We start from the raw sequence: 10,650 nt of genomic DNA, 5'->3' as shown, positions 1-10,650 counted from the left end.
TTTTCTACATGCAGCCAATCCAACATGCACACGTTTCTCTGATGTAAACATCGACTTCGCACATCCATCGCCTTCACTGTCGCTTGACAAGGATACAGAAGAACTTTGAGATGACGATTTAGATGACAATCGCTTTTGTTTAGTGTCTCCTTGGCTCAGGTGATGTTGCTTGGCATTGCAGGCTTGCATTGAACATCACGTCTGGAACATTCTGGTGGCCATTGTTTCTTCACGATGTGGCGCACATAATTTTTCCTTTGCTTTTCAGACTGTAACAAAATGATTCTTTCCCGCAACTTTTGCATACTTGACCAATGGCGGGACATTTACTGTCATGTGGAAAGGAAAAACTGCATCTGAAGCACAATTTCTTCTTTGGAGCCATCAACTTGTATCCCTCAGCTTTATGTTCCTGCTTACTTTTTATGATCATGACTGATTCACTTTGGACTCCACTGGCCTTCACATCAGCAACTTGTTTGTCACCACGTTCCTCTGCTCAGGCGGCTAATAGGACTTGCTCTAGGCTCAGCGTTTCTCTCAGCATTCGTCGCCCTGAAGTAATCAGAAAGGCAACCATCTATGACTCTTAGCCGTATAGCTTTTTCATAATTAAACTCATTTAATCTGCAATGTTTGATGAGCATATCAAGTCTTTCTGCAAATGTGTCGATCGTTTCACCAGCTGTCTATCTTTCTTGACTGAAAATATATCTTTCGTAATCGACATTTGGCATTGGATTGAATATGATATTGAGAGCTTCTTTGATTTGATGGTAAGAGACTTATTCAGCTTGTGGTATTTTCTATATCACTTTCTTTACTTCTTCACCTGGAAGAGTCATAAAGTATTTAATGGTCTTTTTGTTATCTACTTCTTCCAGTGAATCAATGAAATCATTAAACGTTTCAATTCAGTCAGCCCATCTTGCGCCAATATTTTGTTTCATGGCTGTATCAAATGGAAGTGGTGGTTTCAGGACTGCAGCGGCATCATAACCAGTAGTGGCCCTTGCGGACTAGAGTATATGCTGTTCACCTGGACCTGCACCATTCATTCCAATTGCAAGTCCTTGCTTCAGGGTTGTTAGGCCTATCTGAGGTGGCATGGCTTCTTTTTGTGCAGCCAATAGAGCCTTTCAGCTTCTTAAACACTTTCGAGTCATACGGAACGCACCCCACGCCTTCTGTGTAAGTTGCGTTAGGGCATCTGTTGAAGGCTGTGGCAAGTCTCCGATGTGGATTCTCAGTTCTTCTTCCACATTGAGCCCCCATCCCCCTTATCTCCCCTGCTTCATTCATAAGTCCACTACCTGCTTGGATCTCTTCTTCTGAGAGAGAGTGCTCTATAGCCCCCCTCTGGATTCAATTTTCACCTGCTCAATGTCATAGTACCTCAGCCTATTTCCATTGCTGGAGTGGAATTTGTTAAAGTGGCAAGGCTGCAGGATTGTCAACAACATTTATTGCCCTCATGTGCTCCAGAACCTGTTTGCGATGGGAATGGATAGTGCTCTCTACATATTGTTTTTTGCAAGGACTAAGACACACTAGATCAAGGGTACTCCCAAACTTTCTCTTGGGGCCAAATTTACAGTGTGGTTTATGTCCGAGGACCGCACCGGTGGGGGTGGGGTCAGTGGGGAAGGGGGCGGGGCTATAGCACAAAAAAAAAACTGTGACCATGAGGTTGATCACATGTCCCTGCAGCGGACGCCTTCATCCACTGAGACAGCAGACCCGGCATACACACATCTCTCTCTCTCCCTTCCTCTTTCTTCCTCTCCCTTCCTCCATTTCTCTCTCTCCCTCCCTCTCCCTCTCTCCCTCTGTCTCTCGGTCTCCCTCTGTCTCACTCACTCTGACTCTCTCACTCCCTCTCTCCATCTTTCCCTCTGTCTCACTCCCTTTCTTCCTCTGTCTCACTCACCCTGACTGTCTCAATCTCTCTCTCTCTGTCTCCCTCTGTCCCTATTTAATTCTCCCTCACTCTATTTCCCTCTCCCTCACTCTATTTCCCTCTACCTCACTCTATTTCCCTCTCTCTCCTTCCCTCACCCTCCTTCCCTCTGCCCCCTCTCCCTCACTCTGAGGTCTCCCTCTCTCTGAGGTCTCCCTCTCTCTCCTTCCCTCTCCTTCACTGAGGTCTGTCTCCCTCACTCTGAGGTCTCCCTCTCTCTCCTTCCCTCTGTCTCCCTCACTCTGAGGTCTCCCTCTCTTTCGTTCCCTCCCCCTCACTCTGAGGTCTCCCTCTCTCTGAGGACTCCCTCTCTCTCCTTCTGTCTCCCTCGCTCTGTCGCCCTCCCTTCCTCGCTCTCCCTCCTTCCCTTGCTCTCCCTCCCTCGCTCTCCCTCCCTCGCTCTCCCTCCCTCCCTCCCTCTCTCACTCTCCCTCACTTGCACTCCCTCCCTCGCTCTCCCTCCCTCGCTCTCCCTCCCTCCCTCGCTCTCCCTCCCTCACTCGCACGCCCTCCCTCGCTCGCTCTCCTTCCCTCTCCCTCCCATCGTCGCTCTCCCTCTCCCTCACTCCCTCTTTCGCTCTCCCTCGCTTGCTCTCCCTCCCTCCCTCGCTCTCCCTCCCTCATGCTCCCTCTCCCTCCCTTGTGCTCCCTCTCCCTCCCTCGCTCCCTCTCTCGCTCTCCCTCGCTTGCTCTCCCTCCCTCGCTCTACCTCCCTCTCTCCCTCCCTCACTCTCCCTCCCTTGTGCTCCCTCTCCCCCCTCGCTCCCTCTCTCGCTCTCCCTCACTTGCTCTCCCTCCCTCGCACTCCCTCCCTCGCTCTCCCTCCCTCACGCTCCCTCTCCCGCACTCCCTCTCTCCCTTGCTCTCCCTCCCTTGCTCTCCCTCACTCCCCCTCTCCCTTGCTCTCCCTCCCTCATGCTCCCTCTTCCTCCCTCACTCTCCCTCCCTTGTGCTCCCTCTCCCTCCCTTGTTCCCTCTCTCGCTCTCCCTCGCTTGCTCTCCCTCTCTCGCCCTCCCTCGCTCTACCTCCCTCTCTCCCTCCCTCACGCTCCCTCTCCCGTGCTCCCTCTCCATCCCTCCCTTGCTCTCCCTCTCCCTCTTAAACTCTCCCTCCCTTGCTCTCCCTGGCTCCCCTCCCTCCCTCTCCCTCACTCCCTTGCTCTCCCTCGCTCTCCGTCTCTCTTGCTCTCCCTCGCTCCCTCTCCCTCGCTTGCTCTCCCTCTCTCGCTCTCCCTCCCTCACGCTCCCTCTCCCTCCCTCTCCCTCCCTCCCTCCCTTGCTCCCTCGCTCTCCCTCCCTCGCTTGCTCTCCCTCGCTTGCTCTCCCTCCCTCACTTGCTCTCCCTCCCTTGCTCCCTCACCTGCTCTAACTCCCTTGCTCTTCCTCCCTCACTCTCCCTCCCTCATTCTCCCTCACTCTTCCTCCCTCGCTCTCCCTCGCTTGCCTTCCCTCCCTCGCTCTCCCTCGCTTGCTCTCCCTTCCTCTCGCTTGCTCTCCCTCCCTCGCTTGCTCTCCCTCCCTCGCTTGCTCTCCCTCTCTCCCTCGCTTGCTCTCCCTCGCTTGCCCTCCCTCCCTCGCTTGCTGCCCCTTCCTCCCTCGCTTGCTCTCCCTCCCTCGCTTGCTCTCCCTCCCTCCCTCGCTTGCTCTCCCTCCCTCCCTCGCTTGCTCTCCCTTCCTCCCTCGCTTGCTCTCCCTCCCTCACTCTCCCTCCCTCGCTTGCTCTCCCTCTCTCCCTCGCTTGCTCTCCCTCGTTAGTCTCCCTCTCTCCCTCGCTTGCTCTCCCTCCCTCCCTCGCTCTCCCTCCTCACCCTGCTTGTGTGTGACCGGGCTGTGACAGCTTCCAGGCGCACACACACAGCCGCACCCAAGCACTTCACAGGTTTTTAAAAGACCATTGGCATGTTAATGAGGCTTTGTTCACCTCTCAGCGCCCCTGCAGCCCCACTCTGACTATGGCGGGAATCGCCAGGCCCCCACAGAGCAGCAAAGTCTGAGTCGCGCTCTGGTTGCAGACACTCTTAAAAAAAAAAAACTCGGGTACGATGTCTGCAAGGTCCGCGGGCCGCATGGGAAGGCTTGCCGGGCCGCCACCGGCCCGCGGGCCGTACTAGGAGTACCCTTGCACTAGATGAAGACCCCGGGGGGCTTAATGTGAAAGAACTGAGAATCCACATAGGAAACTAGACACAGATTTGAAGAGATGTCCTAATGTTGTTGTTTTTCCTTAGCTTTTAGTAAATGATTGAATCTGATTTTAATTAGTGTTTTTTTACTTATTTTTTAGGAAGAACAAGGAAATTTGGAGATGGAGGAAGAGGGCAACATGGTCGGCTGAGTTTAATTCCCCTACACTTTTTTTCATTTTATCCATGGAACTGAGCACCTTCTGCAACCCAAGCTAAGACTCATTAATTATGTAAGCCTTTGAGATTATGCTCCTGTAAGAACTGGGACCACCTGTTCTCCGGAGGGTAGCATGGCTCGAGCAGGAAGGCGGCCAGGGGCTTATGTGTAAAGCAGCTACTTAACACACACATCCAATGAAACACACAGTGGCGCAATAATGGAGACCACACCAGATGTTGTATTTGAAAAATCAAGATCTTTTATATAGGCTTTCAATTAGAGCAAGGCATTGGTAATTCACTAGCATTTCAAATGAGCATCTCATTAAGACATTTCATGTATCACTTGCAGGGTGCATTTCCTGTGAAGAGTAAGCATTTCAGTAAGGCTTTTCATTAAAATTACAGCCAGCTCATCTATGCCGTGAAACATTAACTAACCCCGCCTGTCACGTCAGACTCTTTGACAGGCAAAGGGGTAATGGTATAAACCTGGAGGATCCTACAAGAAGCGACAATAGTTATGCATCTAAGTAGCACATCAAACCTCTCATGGACGCTTCTCCTAGAAAGGAATAAAACATATCAGCAAGTACTTATCAGTCTAACAAAGAACTTCAAAGAACACAGCCTTTAGTCATTTGTGACAAGCCTTTCTTCTTGTGAATACGGGTCGGCTGCGACCCAGATCAGAGCAACAGAATGTTATGGAAGTCCACCTCTGCAAGAAAATTCAGTACAGTGAAGTGACTCTCCCTCTCATTAACAGGCTTGTAAATACAGTACACGATGAACCTTTCAGGCTTGTAAATATGGTCACAAAGAATAATTCAGGCTTGTAAATATGTAGCACGTTGAGTAAGTCAGGCTTGTAAATATGGTGCACGATGAGTAATTCAGGCTTGTAAATATGTAGGCAAAACAATAAAATGAGGCACATTCATAAAGGGGCCAACAGGGCCCGGTCACAGTTAACCCTGGGGGAGGGGCGACCTTGGGCCTCACTCGGCCTACCGCCCTCCTCCCCAGGGGGTTACCTCTCTTCTTTGGCCCTCCGGGGCCCTTGCGAAGATGTTGTTGCAGACGGGACGGGCTCCGTCCCTCCCGGAGCCTCCCTTGCCCCAGCGCGGTGCAGGTACTTTACTAGGGCACCAGCGCTGGGGGCGAGGCAGGTCGAGCTCTCGGGGCTCAAGGCTCCTTGGGGGTGTGCGCTCTGCTCGCGGGGCACAGTGGAGGGGGCTCCTCAGCTCCTCGGCCCCCCTCCACGGCGAGCTAGTTCTTGGGCTGGGCTGGTTCTGGGCAGCCAATGGCAGCCAATGGCTGCGAGGATCGGGCGGGGGCGCGGCCGATGACGCGGCGGCGCTCCCGCGGCTGGGGACAGGCAGGCTTCAGGCCTAGCGCGGCCTGACGGATTCAATGCGGCGGCCCTCTCCTGGCATCGAGGGCCGCCGAGGGGGTCAAACACAGCGCTGGACACAGCGCACAGGCCGGCAGCGTCTCAGGGGCGTCGCGTGGGCGGCGTTGATGCCGCGATGACGGGGGGGGCCTCCTCAAGCGGCCAGGTACAGCGCTTGGCGGCGCTTCTCAGCGCTAGGTGCCGGCAGGGCAGGGAGGCAATTTCGACGATCCCTGACAGGGCAGGCAGCCTCTGACACAGCGCTGGGAAGGAGAACAGATTACAGCGCTCCACAAGTTAGTCAGTCAGAACTGCAGGCAGGATGGGGGCAAATTATAGCGCTTGTCACACAGTTCCGTCAGGGGGAGGCAGGTGATGCGCAGGACAGCTCAGTCCAGTACCTGGTCTCAGGAAGTAGGTTTCTTGGCGCTTGGTTGGTTCTGCACCCTTAGTTGCTTGTTTTTTGAAGTTGAAGAAGGGGAGGGTGATGAGTTGAGGGCTTGAAGATTTTCTCCTCAGTCACTGCAGATGGGCCCTGGGGTTCCCTACCACTGGGCCAGATCAGGGGGCTAGCTTTGGACACCTCACCCAGCTTAAGAGGCAGCACCTAGATCCTGTCAATCCCAGTAGCATAGGTTCCTCACTAGGCCCTCCCGCCTAAAACTCCTGCGTGTGTTCCCCAGGTCAGTGACGCCCCAACTGACTGGAAAAAGTTCCCTCCCTGGCTTATATATGCCCAGGTCAGGTGACCACTCTCTAAGGCGGGAAAAGTCAGGTCCGCCTTCCTTCTGGAAGGTTCCAGTAGCTTCCCCACTCTAACTATGGACAGGGGCTGGGTGGCTGATGTTGCAACATTGTATGGGGACCCAGCCTGCTCCTGGCAACTAGGGTGCTACACTAAAAAGACCACGCTGCAGTAGCAGGGGCCAGTGGCAGCCATGTTGAAAGTAGAGAGCACCTGCACTCTAACACAGGTTAGATGTGAAAAGGTGCCCGAAGACCTATGGGCCAACAAAAAAATAGGTGGATAAAATGAGGCCAGGGCAAAAATCACGGGGAAAGACCACCCTAAGGCAGACAGGACTAACAGCTCCCTTTTTCCCTTTTTTTTATTTAGCATTTTTGTTCAGTGCTGAAGGCATGTTTATTTTATTTATTTATTTATTTTGAAAGTTTTCTATAGCGCGAACATGACCACCTGTGGTATCAGAACGCTTTACAGTTTATACATCAAGAGGGATACATTCAATGAAAAACAGAACCAATAAAGCGAAAAATACACAATCATGTAAAGCCAAGGCATTCTCGTGACCCTGGCCGCTGGGCCACAGATCTGCAACTGTGACCTCAATTTCCAATAGAATAGCCAGTCAGAGGCAGACATTTCTTCATCAAGAGCACTTTGACTTCCTTTTTGAAGAGGACAATGGAAGGATTCACACTGACTTCAGGGGGGAGGGAGTTCCATACCCTCGGTGCCTGAGAAGGCTCGATTGTAGGTTTTTATTTTTCTTGAATTTTTGTGGTTTGAGCAATAAGGTGTTGGCGCTTCTGGAGGTTCTCGAATCACATGAGAGCTCCAGTTTCGGAGTGAGGTACAGTGTGGGTATTGAAGTGAATGGCTTTGTGTGCCAGGCATGCAATTTTGAACTGTATCTGAGCTTCATATGGAAGCCAGTTCAGGGACAACAGGTCCGGAGTGATATGGATGTATTTTTGGCACCTGTTACAAGCCTGACAGCAGAGTTGAGGGCAGCTCTAAGAGGCGCAGTCTTCGCTCTAGGTAGGCCGAAAAGGGTTGCGCTACCATAGTCCGGCTTTGAGATCACTAAGGCTTGCACTGCCACCTTTATTTATTTATTTTATTTTGAAAGTTTTCTATAGCGCGAACATGACCACCTCGGGTATCAGAGCGAGGTCATGAGCAAGGAAATAAGGTTTGAGTTTCCTTAGAATGCTAAGTTGGAAGTTCGCTTGTTTGGTGAGGGAGCTGATGTGCTTCTGCATGTTCAGACTTTTGTCTAGCATAATTCCCAGAGAGGTTGCGGAATCAACAAGGTGCGTTCTACAGTTAAGAGCAGTGAGATGAATCAATCATTGGTCGATGACCGGAGATTGCTTGTGCGGTGCGATTAGGAGGAATACCGTTTTGAGAGAATTTAACTTCAAGTCAGCCAGCTTTGAGTTTTCAATAGGACTGAGTTGAGGGACCAGATGACCTCAAGGGAGGCGATCTTCAGGTATAGTTGGGTATCAACCGCATACATGTGATAGTGAATGCTGGATGAGTTCAGAATTTCTTTCAAAGGCTCCATGAACATGTTGAAGAGCTTGGGTGAGAGCGCTGAACCCTGTGGGACCCCTAGCGTGACTGGCGAAGGACGAGACAGGGACTGGTTCACCTTGAAGCTTTGGGATCTGTTATGAAGGAATGAGGACCAGTTTAGTGCAGGCCCAGACAACCCCATCCTGTGTTCCAGGAGGCCAACTAGGTTATCATGTTCGACAGTATCAAATGCTGATGAAAGATCTAGAAGGATCAGTAGGAAAGATTCATTTTGATCCAACTTTCTTAGCGCATCATCGACAATGTGAGTTAATGCAGATTCTGTACTATGGCCAGGACGGAAACCAGATTGGCATTGGTCCAGGAGTTGGAAATGACCGATGTGGTTACAGAGTTGGGCGAGAACACATTTCTCCAAGAGCTTTGCCAACGTAGGAATGTTAGAGATTAGGCGAAAGTTACAAAGGTCCGTGGGATCTGCAGATAGTTTCTTTAGGATTGTGTTGATTATTGATAATTACAGTATAAGAAGAGACATTATTATTCCACCTGTTAACTCTTTGGTTAGTCTCTGCCCACTGAGGGTACTATAGGAATACAAAGGTACATTATTTACAGTGTATATGAGGACATTGATAGTACATGCTATGACATCTATAAATGTTTTGACCTTGGTGGCAGATTTCTGTAACCCACTATAGGCATTATAAGATGATCAGTAACACACTAGGAAACTCACTACCAACAACCTTGTTAGTTTCTGTCCACTGTGGGCATTATAGAACATGGAAGCATTTTATATACAATGTATTTTTAGAGCATGTGCAGCATCAGTTATGACATCTGTTACGCTCTGATTACTCTAAAATGTATGAACTAACCTTTACCCACTAGGGGCATAACAACATAGCCAGTGACACACATGAGATAGATTTAGACATACAGGAAATGTTCGAAGTTGTAAGTAAAGAAACATTGAAATTGGTTTATTGCATTTCCTTTTTGAAATGTCTAGATGCATTATATACGGTGACTTGATCCTAATAGACATCACAAGACGATGTCCACAGAAATGTAAGGTGCTTGCTCCTCTTTATATGTTTATGTCACTTAAACACTGTACATATGAAGCACTTAAACAAATTTGCCAGTATCGTGACCAAGATATATATATCTTTGACAAACATGTGGTACATTGGATGCGTTATATAGACAATGTTTTTGTTTTATGGAGGGGGGATTTTGCCAGTGCTAATACCTTCCTTATGTCTATTAATGCTAATCAGGAGAATCTCAAGTTCACATCTGCCGTTAGCAATTCTGAAGCAGAAGTTCTTGATGTTAAAATATTTGTTCATGATGGTCATCTAGCCACAAAACTGCATAGAAATAACATCTTACATGCCAGCAGTGCCCACCCCAGGCATGTAATTGATAACATTCCTTTCGGAGAGCTTCTCAGGCTCAAACGGATCTGCAGTATAGATACGGATTTGGCAATCTGCACCAATGAGACCCTGGATAGGTTTAGATGCAGGGGCTATAAGGAATCCATACTGAAACAAGCAGTCAAAAAGACGAATGCTAGAACTCGTGAGTCACTGCTACTGTCCACTCAGAGCACTCCTTTGGAAGCTGACTCTGGTATGGATGACCAAGCTCCTAGCCTTATTATCAGCTTTAGCAAACAGGAAAGAAAGGTCCATTATGAAGCAAAGATCGCCCATTTTAAAAACTGATCTAGTCCTGTCACCTAGACTACCAGATGGCCCCACTATTACCTATCGGAAGGGACCTTCTCTAAGAACTCAAATAAGTCGTGAGTTTCCTGAGCTTTAAAGAAAAGAAGAATGGTTGAAACCCCGGCCGGGATTTAACCGTTGCTCCAACTGTAGGGCATGTAAATTTGGGATAAACACCACCCAATACTCTACACCATTCAGCCCAGTTATGACCAACATCAAGGGCTCATTTAACTGTAAAACTGAATTTGCGGTTTATGTCCTGACATGCACCTGTGGCCTTACATATGCTGGCAGTACTAGGTTACAGGTGCATGTCAGGATTCTCCAGCACCTGCGGGCTATCGTTAATAATGATGGTACATACCCGGTGGCTAGGCACTTCAAAGCCATACACAACAACAATCTACAGTGTCTTAGTTATTATGTCATCGCTTCAGTTCCCAAGCCACGCAGAGGTGGGAAACAGAGACAAAATGCTCAGAAGACTTGAATCACAGATGATGCTAGAATTAGATAGCAGGTTCCTTAACGGTTTAAACACTACATAGGATTTACATGTATTTTTATAAAATTATAATTTTATAAATTTAGCGACTTTTGGAAGATTAATTTGGGCGGAGTGCTCTGCCTAACCGTCTTTATGCTCTTTAATTCCTGAATTTTGCCTTATATTACACCTTTTTTCTTATATTTTCACGATTTCATTTATTTCTTTCATTTATAAGGATTTATCTCTTTTTGGCACTTCTTAATTTGGACATAGACATTTTGGCATGCATATTTTCCTTTGTCTTCTTTTCTTGAGATTACCCTTTATGTTGTGGTTCTTTTTTTATTGGAATCTTGAGTTTTTGAAATATGTTGATTTTCTAATGTGGCTGTTAGTGGAAGCAGGATTTGGGTTTTTTATTTTCTCA

Source organism: Lissotriton helveticus, chromosome 6 (genome assembly GCF_964261635.1).
Source record: "Lissotriton helveticus chromosome 6, aLisHel1.1, whole genome shotgun sequence".
NCBI classification, from domain to species: Eukaryota; Metazoa; Chordata; class Amphibia; order Caudata; family Salamandridae; genus Lissotriton; species Lissotriton helveticus.
This window is presented reverse-complemented; position numbering follows the sequence as displayed.